Raw genomic sequence first — 15514 nt, forward strand, 5'->3', positions numbered from 1 at the left:
TAGATTTAGGGTTTATGGTTCAGGGTTTATGGTTTCGGGTTTTGGGTTTAGGGTTTAGGGTTTAGGGTTTATACTTTAGGGTTTATGGTTTAGGCTTTAGGCTTTAGTCTTTAGGTTTTTGGGTGTTGTGTTTGCAGGTTAGGGTTTAGGTTTGGGGTTTGGGGTTTAGGGTTTAGGGTTTATGGTGTAACATTTAGGGTTTTTGATTTAGGGTTTAAGATTTAGGGTTTAGGGTTTAGGGTTTAGAGTTTAGGGTTTAGGTTTTAGGGTTTAAGGTTTATGGTTTAGGGTTTGAGGTTTAGGGTTTGAGGATTAGGGTTTATGGTTTAGTGTTTAAGTTTTATGGTTTTGGGTTTTGGGTTTAGGGTTTACGGATTAGGGTTTAGGTTTAGTGTATAGGGTTTAGGGTTTTGTGGTTAGGGTTTACGGTTTAGGGGTTAAGGTTTTATGATTTAGGGTTTAGGGTTTATGGTTTATGCTTTAAGGTTTATGGTTTATGGTTTAGGGTTTGGGGTTTATGGTTTAGGGTTTATAGTTTATGCTTTTGGGTTTTGGGTTTAGGATTTAGGGTTTAGGGTTTAGGTTTTATGGTTTAGGGATTCGGGTTTATGGTTTATGGTTTAAGGTTTATGGTTTAGGGTTTATGGTGTATTGTTTAGGGTTTAGGGTTTATGGTTTAGGTTTTATGGTCTAGGATTTAGGGTTTATGGTTTATGGTTTATGGTTAAAGGTTTAGGGTTTAGGGTTTTGTGTTTAGGGTTTAAGGTTTAGGGTTTAAGGTTTAGGGTTTATAGTTTAAGATTTAGGGTTTAGTGTTTTGGTTTTAGTCTTTATGGTTTAGGGTTTAGGGTTTTAGGATTAGTGTTTAGGGTTTAGAGTTTAGGTTTTATTGTTTAGGGTTTAGGGTTTATGGTTTAGGATTTAGCATTTAGGGTTTAGGGTTTAGGGATTATGATTTAGCATTTAGTGTTTTCGGTTAGGGTTTGGGGTTTATGATTTGAGGTTTAGGGTTTATGGTTTAGTGTTTAGGTTTTAAGGTTTAGGGATTTGGGTTTAGGGTATTGGTTTTAGGGTTTATGATTTAGGTTTTATGGTTTATGGTTTAGTGTTTAGGGTTTATGGTTTAGGGTTTATCGGTTTGGGTTTATATTTTGGGGTTATGGTTTAGGGTTTTAGGTTTAGGGTTTAGAGTTTATGGTTTAGGGTTTAGTGTTTATGGTTTAGGGTTTAGGGTTAAATGTTTAGAGGTTTTTTGTTTATGATTTAGGGTTTAGGGTTTGGGTTTTAGGGTTTATGGTTTAGGGTTTAGGGTTTATGGTTTATGGTTTTTGGTTTAGGGTTTTGGGTTTAGGGTTTAGAGTTTAGGTTTTATGGTTTAAGGTTTAGGGTTTATGGTTTATGATTTAGAGTTTATGGTTTAGGATTTATAGTTTAGGGTTTAGGGTTTAGGTTTGTTGTTTGTGGGTTGGGGTTTAGTGTTGAGGCCTTAGAGGTTATTGTTTAGGGTTTGTGGATTAGGGTTTAATGATTAGGGTTTTGGGTTTAGGGTTTAGTGTTTATGGTTTTGGGTTTATGGTTTATGGTTTAGGGTTTAGGTTTTAGGGATTAAGGTTTAGTATTTATGGTTTATGTTTTATTTTCTATGGTTTAGGGTTTACGGTTTTGGGTTTATGATTTAGGATTCAGGGTTTTGGGTTTTGGGTTTAGTGTTTAGGTTTTACGGTTTAGGTTTAGGATTTTTGGTTTATGGTTTAGGGTTTAGGGTTTAATGTTTGTGGTTTATGGTTTAGGGTTTGGTGTTTGTGGGTTGGGGTTTAAGGTTTAGGCCTTAGGGTTTATGGTTTAGGATTTGTGTATTAGGGTTTACGATGGGTTTTGTGTTTAGGGTTTAAGGTTTAGGATTTAGGGTTTAGGGTTTATAGTTTAAGATTTAGGGTTTAGTGTTTTGGGTGTAGTCTTTATGGTTTAGGGTTTAGGGTTTAGGGTTTTAGGATTAGTGTTTAAGGTTTAGGGTTTTGGTTTTATTGTTTAGGGTTTAGGGTTTATGGTTTAGGCTTTAGCATTTAGGGTTTAGGGTTTACGGTTTAGTGTTTGGTATTTTCGGTTAGGGTTTGGGGTTTAGGATTTGAGGTTTAGGGTTTATAGTTTAGTGTTTAGGTTTTAAGGTTTAGGGATTTGGGTTTAGTGTATTGGTTTTAGGGTTTATGATTTAGGGTTTATGGTTTATGGTTTAGTGTTTAGGGTTTATGGTTTAGGTTTATCGGTTTGGGTTTATATTTTGGGGTTATGGTTTAGGGTTTTAGGTTTAGGGTTTATGGTTTTGGTTTTATGGTTTAGGTTTTATGGTTTAGGGTTTAGGGTTAAGGGTTTTGAATTTTGGGTCTAGGATTTATGGTTTAGAGTTTAGGGTTTGTGGTTTAGGGTTTAGTGTTTATGGTTTATGGTTTAGGGTTTAGGGTTTAGGGTTTTGGATTTAGGGTTTATGGTTTAGGGTTTTGGGTTTATGGTTTAAGTTTTAGGGTTTAATGTTTAGTGTTTTGTGTTTATGGTTTAGGTTCTATGGTTTAGGGTTTAGGGTTTTGGGTTTAGGGGTTATGGTTTAGGGTTTAGGGTCTAGGGTTTAGGGTTTATGGTTTATGGTTTAGGGATTAGGGTTTATGGTTTAAGGTTTAGGGTTTAGAGTTTATGGTTTTGCTTTAGGGTTTAGGGTTTAGGGTTCAGGGTTTACAGTTTAGGGTTTAGTGTTTGTGGTTTGGGTTTCGGATTTACGTTTAGGATTTAGTGTTTATGGTTTATGGTTTAGTGTTTGTGGTTTAGGGTTTAGGGTTTAGGTTTTATGGTTTAGGGTTTAGGGTTTATGGTTTATGGTTTAGGATTTAGGGTTTTGGGTTTAGTGTTTATGGTTTAGGGTTTACGGTTTACGGTTTATGGTTTAATGTTTAGGGTTTAGGGTTTTAGGTTTATGGTTTAGGATTTAAAGTTTCTGGTTTATGGTTTATGGTTTAGGGTTTAGGGTTTATGGCTTAGGGTTTAGGGTTTAGGATTTGTGGTTTAGGGTTTATGGTTTATGGTTTATGGTTAAGGATTTTGGGTTTTGGGTTTAGGGTTTATGGTTTAGGGTTTAAGATTTAGGTTTAGGGATTTAGATTTAGGGTTTATGGTTCAGGGTTTATGGTTCGGGTTTTGGGTTTAGGGTTTAGGGTTTAGGGTTTATAGTTTAGGGTTTATGGTTTAGGGTTTAGGCTTTAGGGTTTAGGTTTTTGGGTTTCGTGTTTATAGGTTAGGGTTTAGGTTTGGGGTTTGGGGTTTAGGGTTTAGGGTTTATGGTGTAACATTTAGGGTTTTGGATTTAGGGTTTAGGATTTAGGGTTTAGGGTTTAGGTTTAGCTTTTAGGGTTTAAGGTTTAGGGTTTAGGGTTTGAGGTTTTGGGTTTGAGGATTAGGGTTTGTGGTTTAGTGTTTAAGTTTTATGGTTTAGGCTTTTGGGTTTAGGGTTTACGGATTAGGGTTTAGGTTTAGTGTATAGGGTTTAGGGTTTTGTGTTTAGGGTTTACGGTTTAGGGTTAAGGTTTTATGATTTAGGGTTTAGGGTTTATGGTTTATGCTTTAAGGTTTATGGTTTATGGTTTAGGTTTTGGGGTTTATGGTTTAGGGTTTATAGTTTATGCTTTTGGGTTTTGGGTTTAGGATTTAGGGTTTAGGGTTTAGTTTTTATGGTTTAGGGATTCGGGTTTATGGTTTATGGTTTAAGGTTTATGGTTTAGGGTTTATGGTGTATTGTTTAGGGTTTAGGGTTTAGGGTTTATGGTTTAGGTTTTATGGTCTAGGATTTAGGGTTTATGGTTTATGGTTTATGGTTAAAGGTTTAGGGTTTAGGGTTTTGTGTTTTAGGGTTTTGTGTTTTTTGGGGTCGTGTTTAGGGTTTAGGATTTTGGGTTTCAGATTTAGGGTTTATGGTTTAAGGTTTCGCATTTCGGGTTTAAGGGTTATGGTTTATGGTTTATGGTTTTGTGGTTTAGGGTTTAGGGTTTAGGTTTCATGGTTTAGAGTTTACGGTTTAGGGTTTATGGTTTATGGTTTATGGTTAAGGATTTTGGGTTTTGGGTTTAGGACTTATGGTTTAGGGTTTAAGATTTAGGTTTAGGGATTTAGATTTAGGGTTTATGGTTCAGGGTTTATGGTTTCGGGTTTTGGGTTTAGGGTTTAGGGTTTAGGGTTTATACTTTAGGGTTTATAGTTTAGGCTTTAGGCTTTAGTCTTTAGGTTTTTGGGTTTTGTGTTTGCAGGTTAGGGTTTAGGTTTGGGGTTTGGGGTTTAGGGTTTAGGGTTTATGGTGTAACATTTAGGGTTTTTGATTTAGGGTTTAAGATTTAGGGTTTAGGGTTTAGGGTTTAGAGTTTAGGGTTTAGGTTTTAGGGTTTAAGGTTTAGGGTTTAGGGTTTGAGGTTTAGGGTTTGAGGATTAGGGTTTATGGTTTAGTGTTTAAGTTTTATGGTTTAGGGTTTTGGGTTTAGGGTTTACGGATTAGGGTTTAGGTTTAGTGTATAGGGTTTAGGGTTTTGTGTTTAGGGTTTACGGTTTAGGGGTTAAGGTTTTATGATTTAGGGTTTAGGGTTTATGGTTTATGCTTTAAGGTTTATGGTTTATGGTTTAGGGTTTGGGTTTTATGGTTTAGGGTTTATAGTTTATGCTTTTGGGTTTTGGGTTTAGGATTTAGGGTTTAGGGTTTAGGTTTTATGGTTTAGGGATTCGGGTTTATGGTTTATGGTTTAAGGTTTATGGTTTAGGGTTTATGGTGTATTGTTTAGGGTTTATGGTTTATGGTTTACGTTTTATGGTCTAGGATTTAGGGTTTATGGTTTATGGTTTATGGTTAAAGGTTTAGGGTTTAGGGTTTTGTGTTTAGGGTTTAAGGTTTAGGATTTAGGGTTTAGGGTTTATAGTTTAAGATTTAGGGTTTAGTGTTTTGGTTTTAGTCTTTATGGTTTAGGGTTTAGGGTTTTAGGATTAGTGTTTAGGGTTTAGAGTTTAGGTTTTATTGTTTAGGGTTTAGGGTTTATGGTTTAGGATTTAGCATTTAGGGTTTAGGGTTTAGGGATTATGATTTAGCATTTAGTGTTTTCGGTTAGGGTTTGGGGTTTATGATTTGAGGTTTAGGGTTTATGGTTTAGTGTTTAGGTTTTAAGGTTTAGGGATTTGGGTTTAGGGTATTGGTTTTAGGGTTTATGATTTAGGTTTTATGGTTTATGGTTTAGTGTTTAGGGTGTATGGTTTAGGGTTTATAGGTTTGGGTTTATATTTTGGGGTTATGGTTTAGGGTTTTAGGTTTAGGGTTTATGGTTTTGGTTTTATGGTTTAGGTTTTAGGGTTTAAGTTTTATAGTTTAAGGTTTAGGTGTTAGGGTTTATGATTTTGGGTTTATGATTTAGGGTTCAGGGTTTAGTGTTTTAGGTTTAGGGTTTAGGGTTTAGGTTTTATGGCTTATGGTTTAGGGTTTAAGGTTTAAGTTTTATGGTTTAGGGTTTAGTGTTTTTGGTTTAGGGTTTAGGGCTTAGGGTTTAGTGTTTATGGTTTGGGGTTTAGGGTTTAGGTCTTCGGGTTTATGGTTTTGGGTTTGTGGTTTAGGGTTTAGCGTTTAGTGTTTGTGATTTAGGGGTTTAGGGGTTTAGGGTTTATGGTTTAGGGTTTAGGGTTTAGGGTTTTAAGTATAGGGTATAGGGTTTAGGGGTTAGGTTTTATGGATTTTAGGGTTTATAGTTTAAGATTTAGGGTTTAGTGTTTTGGGTTTAGTCTTTATGGTTTAGGGTTTAGGGTTTAGGGTTTTAAGATTAGTGTTTAAGGTTTAGGGTTTTGGTTTTATTGTTTAGGGTTTAGGGTTTATGGTTTAGGCTTTAGCATTTAGGGTTTAGGGTTTAGGGTTTACGGTTTAGTGTTTGGTATTTTCGGTTAGGGTTTGAGGTTTAGGATTTGAGGTTTAGGGTTTATAGTTTAGTGTTTAGGTTTTAAGGTTTAGGGATTTGGGTTTAGCGTATTGGTTTTAGGGTTTATGATTTAGGGTTTATGGTTTATGGTTTAGTGTTTAGGGTTTATGGTTTAGGGTTTATCGGTTTGGGTTTATATTTTGGGGTTATGGTTTAGGGTTTTAGGTTTAGGGTTTATGGTTTTGGTTCTATGGTTTAGGTTTTATGGTTTAGGGTTTAGGGTTAAGGGTTCTGAATTTAGGGTCTAGGATTTATGGTTTAGAGTTTAGGGTTTGTGGTTTAGGGTTTAGTGTTTATGGTTTATGGTTTAGGGTTTATGGTTTGTTGTTTATGGTTTAGGGTTTAGGGTTTATTGTTTAGGGTTTAAGGTTTAGGGTTTAGGGTTTAGGGTTTATGTTTTAGCTTTTTGTATTTGTGGGGTGGTGTTGAAGGTTTAAGGTTTGGGGTTTTTGGATTAGGGCCATGGGTTTAGCGTTTAAGTTTTATGGTTTAGGGCTTAGTGTTTAGGGTTTTGGGTTTATGGTTTATGGTTTAGGGTTTAGGGTTTGGTGTTTGTGGGTTGTGGTTTGGGGTTTAGGCCTTATGGTTTGTAGTTTAGGGTTTGTGGTTTTGAGTTTAGTGTTTACGGTTTCTGGTTTAGGGTTTAGGGTTTATGGTTTGGGGTTTACTGTTTAGGCCCTAGGGTGTATGTTTTTAGGTTTGTGGTTTAGGCTTTAGGGTTTAAGGTTTGTATTTGAGGGTTTTGTGTTTGTGGGGAGGTATTTAGGGCTTAGGGTATGGGGTTTTGGGTTTAGGATTTAGTGTTTATGGTTTATGGTTTAGTGTTTGTGGTTTAGGGTTTAGGGTTTAGGTTTTATGGTTTAGGGTTTAGGGTTTATGGTTTATGGTTTATGGTTTAGGATTTAGGGTTTTGGGTTTAGTGTTTATGGTTTAGGGTTTACGGTTTACGGTTTATGGTTTAATGTTTAGGGTTTAGGGTTTTAGGTTTATGGTTTAGGATTTAAAGTTTCTGGTTTATGGTTTATGGTTTATGGTTTAGGGTTTATGGGTTAGGGTTTAGGGTTTAGGATTTGTGGTTTAGGGTTTATGGTTTATTGTTTCTGGTTAAGGATTTTGGGTTTTGGGTTTAGGGCTTATGGTTTAGGGTTTAAGATTTAGGTTTAGGGATTTAGATTTAGGGTTTATGGTTCAGGGTTTATGGTTTCGGGTTTTGGGTTTAGGGTTTAGGGTTTAGGGTTTATAGTTTAGGGTTTATGGTTTAGGGTTTAGGCTTTAGGGTTTAGGTTTTTGGGTTTCGTGTTTGTAGGTTAGGGTTTAGGTTTGGGGTTTGGGGTTTAGGGTTTAGGGTTTATGGTGTAACATTTAGGGTTTTGGATTTAGGGTTTAGGGTTTAGGGTTTAGGGTTTAGCTTTTAGGGTTTAAGGTTTAGGGTTTAGGGTTTGAGGTTTAGGGTTTGAGGATTAGAGTTTATGGTTTAGTGTTTATGTTTTATGGTTTAGGCTTTTGGGTTTAGGGTTTACGGATTAGGGTTTAGGTTTAGTGTATAGGGTTTAGGGTTTTGTGTTTAGGGTTTACAGTTTAGGGTTAGGGTTTTATGATTTAGGGTTTAGGGTTTATGGTTTATGCTTTAAGGTTTATGGTTTATGGTTTAGGGTTTGGGGTTTATGGTTTAGGGTTTATAGTTTATGCTTTTGGTTTTGGGTTTAGGATTTTGGGTTTAGGGTTTAGGTTTTATGGTTTAGGGATTCAGGTTTATGGTTTATGGTTTAAGGTTTATGGTTTAGGGTTTATGGTGTATTGTTTAGGGTTTAGGGTTTATGGTTTAGGTTTTATGGTCTAGGATTTAGGGTTTATGGTTTATGGTTTATGGTTAAAGGTTTAGGGTTTAGGGTTTTGTGGTTAGGGTTTAAGGTTTAGGGTTTAGGGTTTATAGTTTAAGATTTAGGGTTTAGTGTTTTGGTTTTAGTCTTTATGGTTTAGGGTTTAGGGTTTTAGGATTAGTGTTTAGGGTTTAGAGTTTAGGTTTTATTATTTAGGGTTTAGGGTTTATGGTTTAGGGTTTAGCATTTAGGGTTTAGGGTTTAGGGTTTATGATTTAGCATTTAGTGTTTTCGGTTAGGGTTTGGGGTTTATGATTTGAGGTTTAGGGTTTATGGTTTAGTGTTTAGGTTTTAAGGTTTAGGGATTTGGGTTTAGGGTATTGGTTTTAGGGTTTATGATTTAGGTTTTATGGTTTATGGTTTAGTGTTTAGGGTTTAGGGTTTAGGGTTTCGGTTTTATGGTTTAGGGTTTAGGATATGGTTTAGGGTTTATGTTTTATGGTCTAAGGTTTAGGGTTTAGGGTTTAAGGTTTAGGGTTTAAGGTTTAGGGTTTATGGTTTTTGGTTTAGGGTTTAGGGTTTGTGGTTTATTGATTAGTGTTTATGGTTTAGGGTTTATCGGTTTGGGTTTATATTTTGGGGTTATGGTTTAGGGTTTTAGGTTTAGGGTTTATGGTTTTGGTTTTATGGTTTAGGTTTTAGGGTTTAGGGTTTTGATTTTAGGGTCCAGGGTTTATGGTTTATTTTTTATGGTTTAGAGTTTAGGGTATGTGGTTTTGGGTTTAGTGTTTATGGTTTATGGTTTAGGGTTTAGGGTTTGGGTTTATGGTTTATGGTTTAGGGTTTAGGGTTTGGTGTTTCTGGGTTGTGGTTTGGGGTTTAGGCCTTATGGTTTATAGTTTAGGGTTTGTGGTTTAGGGTTTAATGTTTACGGTTTCTAGTTTAAGGTTTAGGGTTTAGGGTTTATGGTTTGGGGTTTACTCTTTAGGCCTTAGTGTGTATGGTTTTAGGTTTGTGGTTTAGGGTTTAGGGTTTAAGATTTGTATTTTTGGGTTTTGTGTTTGTGGGGAGGTGTTTAGGGTTTAGGGTATGGGGTTTTGGGTTTAGGATTTAGTATTTATGGTTTATGATTTAGTGTTTGTGGTTTAGGGTTTAGGGTTTAGGTTTTATGGTTTAGGGTTTAGAGTTTATGGTTTATGGTTTAAGGTTTAGGATTTAGGGTTTTGGGTTTAGTGTTTATAGTTTAGGGTTTACGGCTTACGGTTTATGGTTTAATGTTTAGGGTTTAGGGTTTTAGGTTTATGGTTTAGGATTTAAAGTTTATGGTTTATGGTTTATGGTTTAGGGTTTAGGGTTTATGGGTTAAGATTTAGGGTTTAGGATTTGTGGTTTAGGGTTTATGGTTTATGGTTTATGGTTAAGGATTTTGGGTTTTGGGTTTAGGACTTATGGTTTAGGGTTTAAGATTTAGGTTTAGGGATCTAGATTTAGGGTTTATGGTTCAGGGTTTATGGTTTCGGGTTTTGGGTTTAGGGTTTAGGGTTTAGGGTTTATAGTTTAGGGTTTATGGTTTAGGGTTTAGGCTTTAGGGTTTAGGTTTTTAGGTTTCGTGTTTGTAGGTTAGGGTTTAGGTTTGGGGTTTGGGGTTTAGGGTTTAGGGTTTATGGTGTAACATTTAGGGTTTTGGATTTAGGGTTTAGGATTTAGGGTTTAGGGTTTAGGGTTTAGCTTTTAGGGTTTAAGGTTTAGGGTTTAGGGTTTGAGGTTTAGGGTTTGAGGATTAGGGTTTATGGTTTAGTGTTTAAGTTTTATGGTTTAGGCTTTTGGGTTTAGGGTTTACGGATTAGGGTTTAGGTTTAGTGTATAGGGTTTAGGGTTTTGTGTTTAGGGTTTACAGTTTAGGGTTAGGGTTTTATGATTTAGGGTTTAGGGTTTATGGTTTATGCTTTAAGGTTTATGGTTTATGGTTTGGGGTTTGGGGTTTATGGTTTAGGGTTTATAGTTTATGCTTTTGGTTTTGGGTTTAGAATTTTGGGTTTAGGGTTTAGGTTTTATGGTTTAGGGATTCAGGTTTATGGTTTATGGTTTAAGGTTTATGGTTTAGGGTTTATGGTGTATTGTTTAGGGTTTAGGGTTTACGGTTTAGGTTTTATGGTCTAGGATTTAGGGTTTATGGTTTATGGTTTATGGTTAAAGGTTTAGGGTTTAGGGTTTTGTGGTTAGGGTTTAAGGTTTAGGGTTTAGGGTTTAGGGTTTATAGTTTAAGATTTAGGGTTTAGTGTTTTGGTTTTAGTCTTTATGGTTTAGGGTTTAGGGTTTTAGGATTAGTGTTTAGGGTTTAGAGTTTAGGTTTTATTATTTAGGGTTTAGGGTTTATGGTTTAGGGTTTAGCATTTAGGGTTTAGGGTTTATGGTTTATGATTTAGCATTTAGTGTTTTCGGTTAGGGTTTGGGGTTTATGATTTGAGGTTTATGGTTTATGGTTTAGTGTTTAGGTTTTAAGGTTTAGGGATTTGGGTTTAGGGTATTGGTTTTAGGGTTTATGATTTAGGTTTTATGGTTTATGGTTTAGTGTTTAGGGTTTATGGTTTAGGGTTTATGTTTTATGGTCTAAGGTTTAGGGTTTAGGGTTTAAGGTTTAGGGTTTAGGGTTTAGGGTTTATGGTTTTTGGTTTAGTGTTTAGGGTTTAGGGTTTGGCATTTATGGTTTAGGGTTTAGTGTTTATGGTTTAAGGATTAGGGTTTAGGGTTTTAGGTTTAGGGTTTACGGTTTAAAGTTTAAGTTTTATTGTTTATGATTTGGGTTTAGGGTTTGTATTTAGGGTTTAGGGTTTAGGATTTAGGCTTTACAGTTTAGGGTTTATGGGTTGGGTTTAGAGTTTGTGTTTTAGGGTTTGGTGTTGGTACATTGGGGTTTAGGGTTTAGGGTTTGTGGTTTATTGATTAGGGTTTAGGGTTTGGGGTTTGGGGTTTAAGGTTTAGGGTTTTGGTTTTATTGTTTACGTTTTACGGTTTAGGGTTTAGGGCTTAGGGTTTATGTTGTGTGGTTTAGAGTTTATGCCTTAGCGTTTATGGTGTAGTGTTTAGGGTTTAGGATTTATGGTTTAGGGTTTATAGTTTAGGGTTTGGGGTTTAGGGTTTAGGGTATATGGTTTAGGGTTTGAGATTTATGGTTTGGGGTTTAGGGATTCGTGTTTAGCGTTTAGGGTTTAGGCTTTAGGGTCTATGGTTTATGGTTTATGGTTTAGGCTTTAGGGTTTAGGGTTTATGGGTTTGGGTTTAGGGTTTAAGGTTTTGTTTTAGGGTTTTGGTGTTTGTGGGTTGGTGTATAGGATTTATGGTTTAAGGTTTGTGGTTTATGGTTTATGTTTTATGGTTTAGTGTTTAGGGTTTAGGATTTGGGTTTGGGGTTTAGGGTTTAGAGTTTAGGGTTTTGGGTTTAGTGTTTATGGTTTAAGGATTTGGGTTTAGGGTTTTAGGTTTAGGGTTTATGGTTTATGGTTTATGGTTTAGGGTTTAGGTTTTAGGGTTTATGGTTTATAATTTATGGTTTATGGTTTTATGGTTTAGGGTTTATGGTTTATGGTTTATGGTTTATGGTTTATGGTTTATGGTTTTGGGTTTAGGTTTTAGGGTTTATGTTTTATAGTTTTGGGTTTATGTGTTAGGGTTTATGATTTTAGGTTTATGATTTAGGGTTCAGGGTTTTGTGTTTTAGGTTTAGGATTTAGGGTTTAAGGTTTAGGGTTTATAGTTTAGGGTTTAGGGTTTATGGTTTGTGGTTTAGGGTTTGTGGTTTATGGTTTGTGGTTTAGGGTTTATGGTTTAGGGTTTAGGGTTTAGGGTTTAGGATTTAAAGTTTAGGGTTTTGGGTGTTGGGTTTAGGTTTTATGGTTTAGGGTTTATGGTTTAGGGTTTAAGGTTTAGGGTTTATGGTTTAAGATTTAGGGTTTAGGGTTTTGGGTTTTGGGTTTTGGGTTTATGGTTTAGGGTTTAGCATTTTGGGTTTATGGTTTATGGTTTAGGTTTTATGGTTTATGGTTTAGGGTTTAGGGTTTAGGGTTTGGGGTTTATGGTTTAAGGTTTATGGTTTAGGTTTAGGGTTTAGGGTTTGGGGTTGAGGGTTTGAGGTTTAGGGTTTAGGTTTTAGGGCTTGGGGTTTAATGTTTAGGATTTTGGGTTTAGGTTTTAGGTTTTAGGTTTTATGATTTAGGGTTTATGGTTTAAGATTTAGGGTTTAGTGTTTTTGGTTTGAGGTTTATAGGTTTGGGTTTATGGTTTGGGGTTTAGGGATTGGGGTTTAGGGTTTATGGCTTAGCGTCTAGGGGTTTATGGTTTATGATTTATGGTTTAGGGTTTATGATTTAGGGTTTTTGGATTGGGGTTTAGGGTTTATGGTTTGTGTTTTTGGGTTTGGTATTTGTGGCTTGGGGGATAGGGCTTAGGGTTTTAGGTTTGTTGTTTAACGTTTATGGTTTGTGGCTTAGTGTTTAGGGATTTGTGTTTGGTTTTGGGGTTTATGGTTTAGGGTTTAGAGTTTAGTGTTTATGGTTCAAGGATTAGGGTTTAGGGTTTTAGGTTTAGGCTTTAAGGTTTAAGGTTTAGGTTTTATGGTTTATGAGTTAGGGTTTAGGGTTTGTGTTTAGGGTTTAGGGTTTAGGGTCTAGGCTTTAGGATTTATGTTTTAGGGTTTGGTGTTGGTACGTTGGGGTTTAGGGTTTAGGGTTTACAGTTTATTGTTTAGGGTTTAGGGTTTAAGGTTTAGGGTTTGGTGTTTAAGGTTTAGGGTTTTGGTTTTATTGTTTAGGTTTTACGGTTTAGGGTTTAGGGCTTATTGTTTATGTTATGTGGTTTAGAGTTTATGCCTTAGCGTTTATGGTGTAGGGTTTATGGTTTAGGGTTTATGGTTTAAGGTTTATGGTTTAGGGTTCAGGGTTTAGGGTTTTGGGTATAAGGTGTAGGGTTTGGGGTTTATGGTTTGGGGTTTAGGGTTTAGGGATTGGGGTTTAGGGTTTAGAGTTTAGGGTCTATGGTTTATGGTTTATTGTTTATGGTTTAGGGTTTATGGTTTAGGGTTTATGGGTTTGAGTTTAGGGTTTGTGTTTTAGGGTTTGGTGTTTGTGGGTTGGGGTATAGGGTTTAGGATATAATGTTTGTGATTTAGGGTTTATGTTTTCTGGTTTAGAGTTTAGGGTTCAGTGTTTAGAGTTTAAGGTTTAGGGTTTAGAGTTTATGGTTTAAGGATTAGGGTTTAGGGTTTTAGGTTTAGGGTTTAGGGTTTATGGTTTAGGGTTTAGGTTTTATTGTTTATAGTTTAGGGTTTATGTTTTATGGTTTAGGGTTTAGCTGTTAGGGTTTATGATTTTAGGTTTATGATTTAGGGTTCATGGTTTAGGGTTTTAGGTTTAGGGTTTTAGTGTTTAGGGTTTGGGGTTTAAGCCTTAGGGTTTAGGCCTTAGGGTTTATGGTGGTGTTTAGGGTTTAGTGTTTGGGGTTTTTGGGTTTAGGGTTTGTGGTTTAGGGTTTATAGTTTAGATTTTATGGTTTAGGGTTTATGATTTATTGTTTATCGTTTAGGGTTTAGGGTTTATGGTGTAGGCTATAGGGTTTTTACGGTTTAGGGTTTATGGTTTATGGTTTAGGGTTTAGGGTTTATGGTTTATGGTTTATGGTTTAGCGTTTAGGGTTTAAGGTTTTGGGTTTTGGGTTTAGAGTTTAGGCTAAATGGATAATGGTTTAGGGTTTTGGATTTTTGGTCAAGGGGTTAGGGTTTATGGTTTATAGTTTAGGGTTTATGGTTTAGAGTTTAGGGTTTAGGGTTTATGGTTTAGAGCTTAGGATATAGGGTTTAGGGTTTGGTGTTTGTGGGTTTGGGTTTACGGTTTAGGGTTTTGGGTTTTGTGTTTTTAGTATAAGATTTAGGGTTTAGTGTTTATGCATTAGGGTTTAGGGTTTAAGGTTTAAGGTTTAGGGTTTAGGCTTTATCATTTAAGATTTAGGGTTTAGGATTTTGGGTTTCGGGTTTAGAGTTTAGTGTTTATGGTTTTGGGTTTTGGGTTTTGGGTTTTGGGTTTTGGGTTTTGGGTTTTGGGTTTTGGGTTTATTGTTTACAGTTTAGGTTTTATGGTTTATGGTATGTAGTTTAGGGTTTAGGGTTTATGGTTTATGGTTTAGGGTTCAGGGTTTAGGGTTTAGTGTTTATGGTTTCGGGTTTATAGGTTTGGGTTTAGGTTTTAGTGTTTAGTATTTTTGGGTTAGGGTTTAGTGTTTAGGTTTGGGATTTAGGGTTTGAGGATTAGGGTTTATGGTTTAAGGCTTAGGGTTTAATGTCTAGGTTTTTGGGTTTAATGTTTAGGTTTTAGGGTTTAGGGCTTAGGGTTTATGGTTTAGGGTTTAGGGTTTAGGGTTTATGGTTTAGGGTTTAGGGTTTAGGGTTTCGGGTTTATGGTTTAGGGTGTTAGTTTTGGGTTTTGGGTTTAGGGTTGAGGGTTTCAGGTTTAGGGTTTAGGATTTAGGGCTTGGAGTTTCATGTTTAGTGTTTTGGGTTTAGGGTTTAGGTTTTAGGGTTTATGATTTAGGGTTTATCGTTTAGGATTTAGGGTTCAGTGTTTATGGTTTAGGGTTTATTGGTTTGTTTTTATGGTTTTGGGTTTAGGGTTTATCGCTTAGAGTCTAGGGTTTATGGTTTATGGTTTATGGTTTAGGGTTTAGGGTTTAGGGTTTATGGTTTATAGGTTTGGGTTTATGGTTTAGGGTTCAGGGTTTGGGGTTTAGGATTTAGTGTTTGGTGTTTGCGGGTTGGGGTTTAGGGTTTAGGCCGTAGGGTTTATGGTTTAGGGATTGTGATTTAGGGTTTAGGGTGTGTGTTCTAGGGTTTTGTATTTGTATGGTGGAGTTTAGGGTTTAGTGTTTGGGGTTTTTGGGTTTAGGGTTTGTGGTTTAGGGTTTAGGGTTTAGATTTTTTGGTTTAGGGTTTATCGTGTAGGCTATAGGGTTTTTACAATTTAGTGTTTATGTTTTATGTTTTAAGGTTTAGGGTTTATGGTTTATGGTTTATTGTTAGCGTTCAGGGTTTATTGTTTTGGGTTTTGGGTTTAGAGTTTAAGCTTTATGGATAATGGTTTAGGGTTTCGAATTTTGGGTTAAGGGTTTAGGGTTTATGGTTTATAGTTTAGGGTTTAAGGTTTATGGTTTAGAGTTTAGGGTATAGGGTTTAGGATTTGGTATTTCTGGGTTTGGGTTTAGGGTTTTGGGTTTTGGGTTTTGTGTTTTATAGTATAAAATTTAGGGTTTAGGGTTTATGCATAGGGTTTAGGGTTTAAGGTTTAAGGTTTAGAGATTAGGGTTTGTGGTTTAAGATTTAGGGTTTAGGGTTTAGTGTTTATGGTTTAGGGTTTTGGGTTTTGGGTTTTGGGTTTATGGTTTAGGGTTTAGGTTTTATGGTTTATGGTATATAGTTTGGGGTTTAGGGTTTATGGTTTATGGTTTAGGGTTTAGGGTTTAAGGTTTAGTGTTTATGGTTTCGGGTTTATGGTTTAGGGTTTAGTGTTTAGGGTTATTATTTGTGGGTTAGGGTTTAAGGTTTAGGGTTTGGGGTTTATGGTTTGAGGTTTATGGTTTAAGGTTTAGGGCTTAAGGTTTAATGTTTATGGATTTGGGTTTAATGTTTAGGTATTAGGGTTTAGGATTTATGGTTTAGGGTTTAGGGTTTAT

At 35.9% G+C, this 15514-nt stretch overlaps 1 long non-coding RNA gene across 4 annotated transcripts in view; it reads left to right on the forward strand.

Annotated features, from left to right (window-relative positions):
• LOC127747789 (uncharacterized) overlaps positions 1-6132 on the forward strand; it is an 11264-nt gene extending 5132 nt beyond the window's left edge. Inside the window, exons 1-3 of one of the 4 annotated variants that reach the window (XR_008009726.1) lie at positions 2069-2130; positions 5152-5234; positions 6056-6132. This is a non-coding gene — a long non-coding RNA (uncharacterized LOC127747789). Of the gene's footprint in view, positions 1-1002; positions 1086-2068; positions 2131-2213; positions 2253-5151; positions 5235-6055 lie in introns of those variants that run through there. The other 3 variants (XR_008009728.1, XR_008009725.1, XR_008009727.1) reach the window with 3 other exon arrangements.
• Positions 6133-15514: the final 9382 nt, after the last annotated feature.

The sequence above is a fragment of the Arachis duranensis genome, chromosome 5, assembly GCF_000817695.3.
Source record: "Arachis duranensis cultivar V14167 chromosome 5, aradu.V14167.gnm2.J7QH, whole genome shotgun sequence".
NCBI lineage: Eukaryota > Viridiplantae > Streptophyta > Magnoliopsida > Fabales > Fabaceae > Arachis > Arachis duranensis.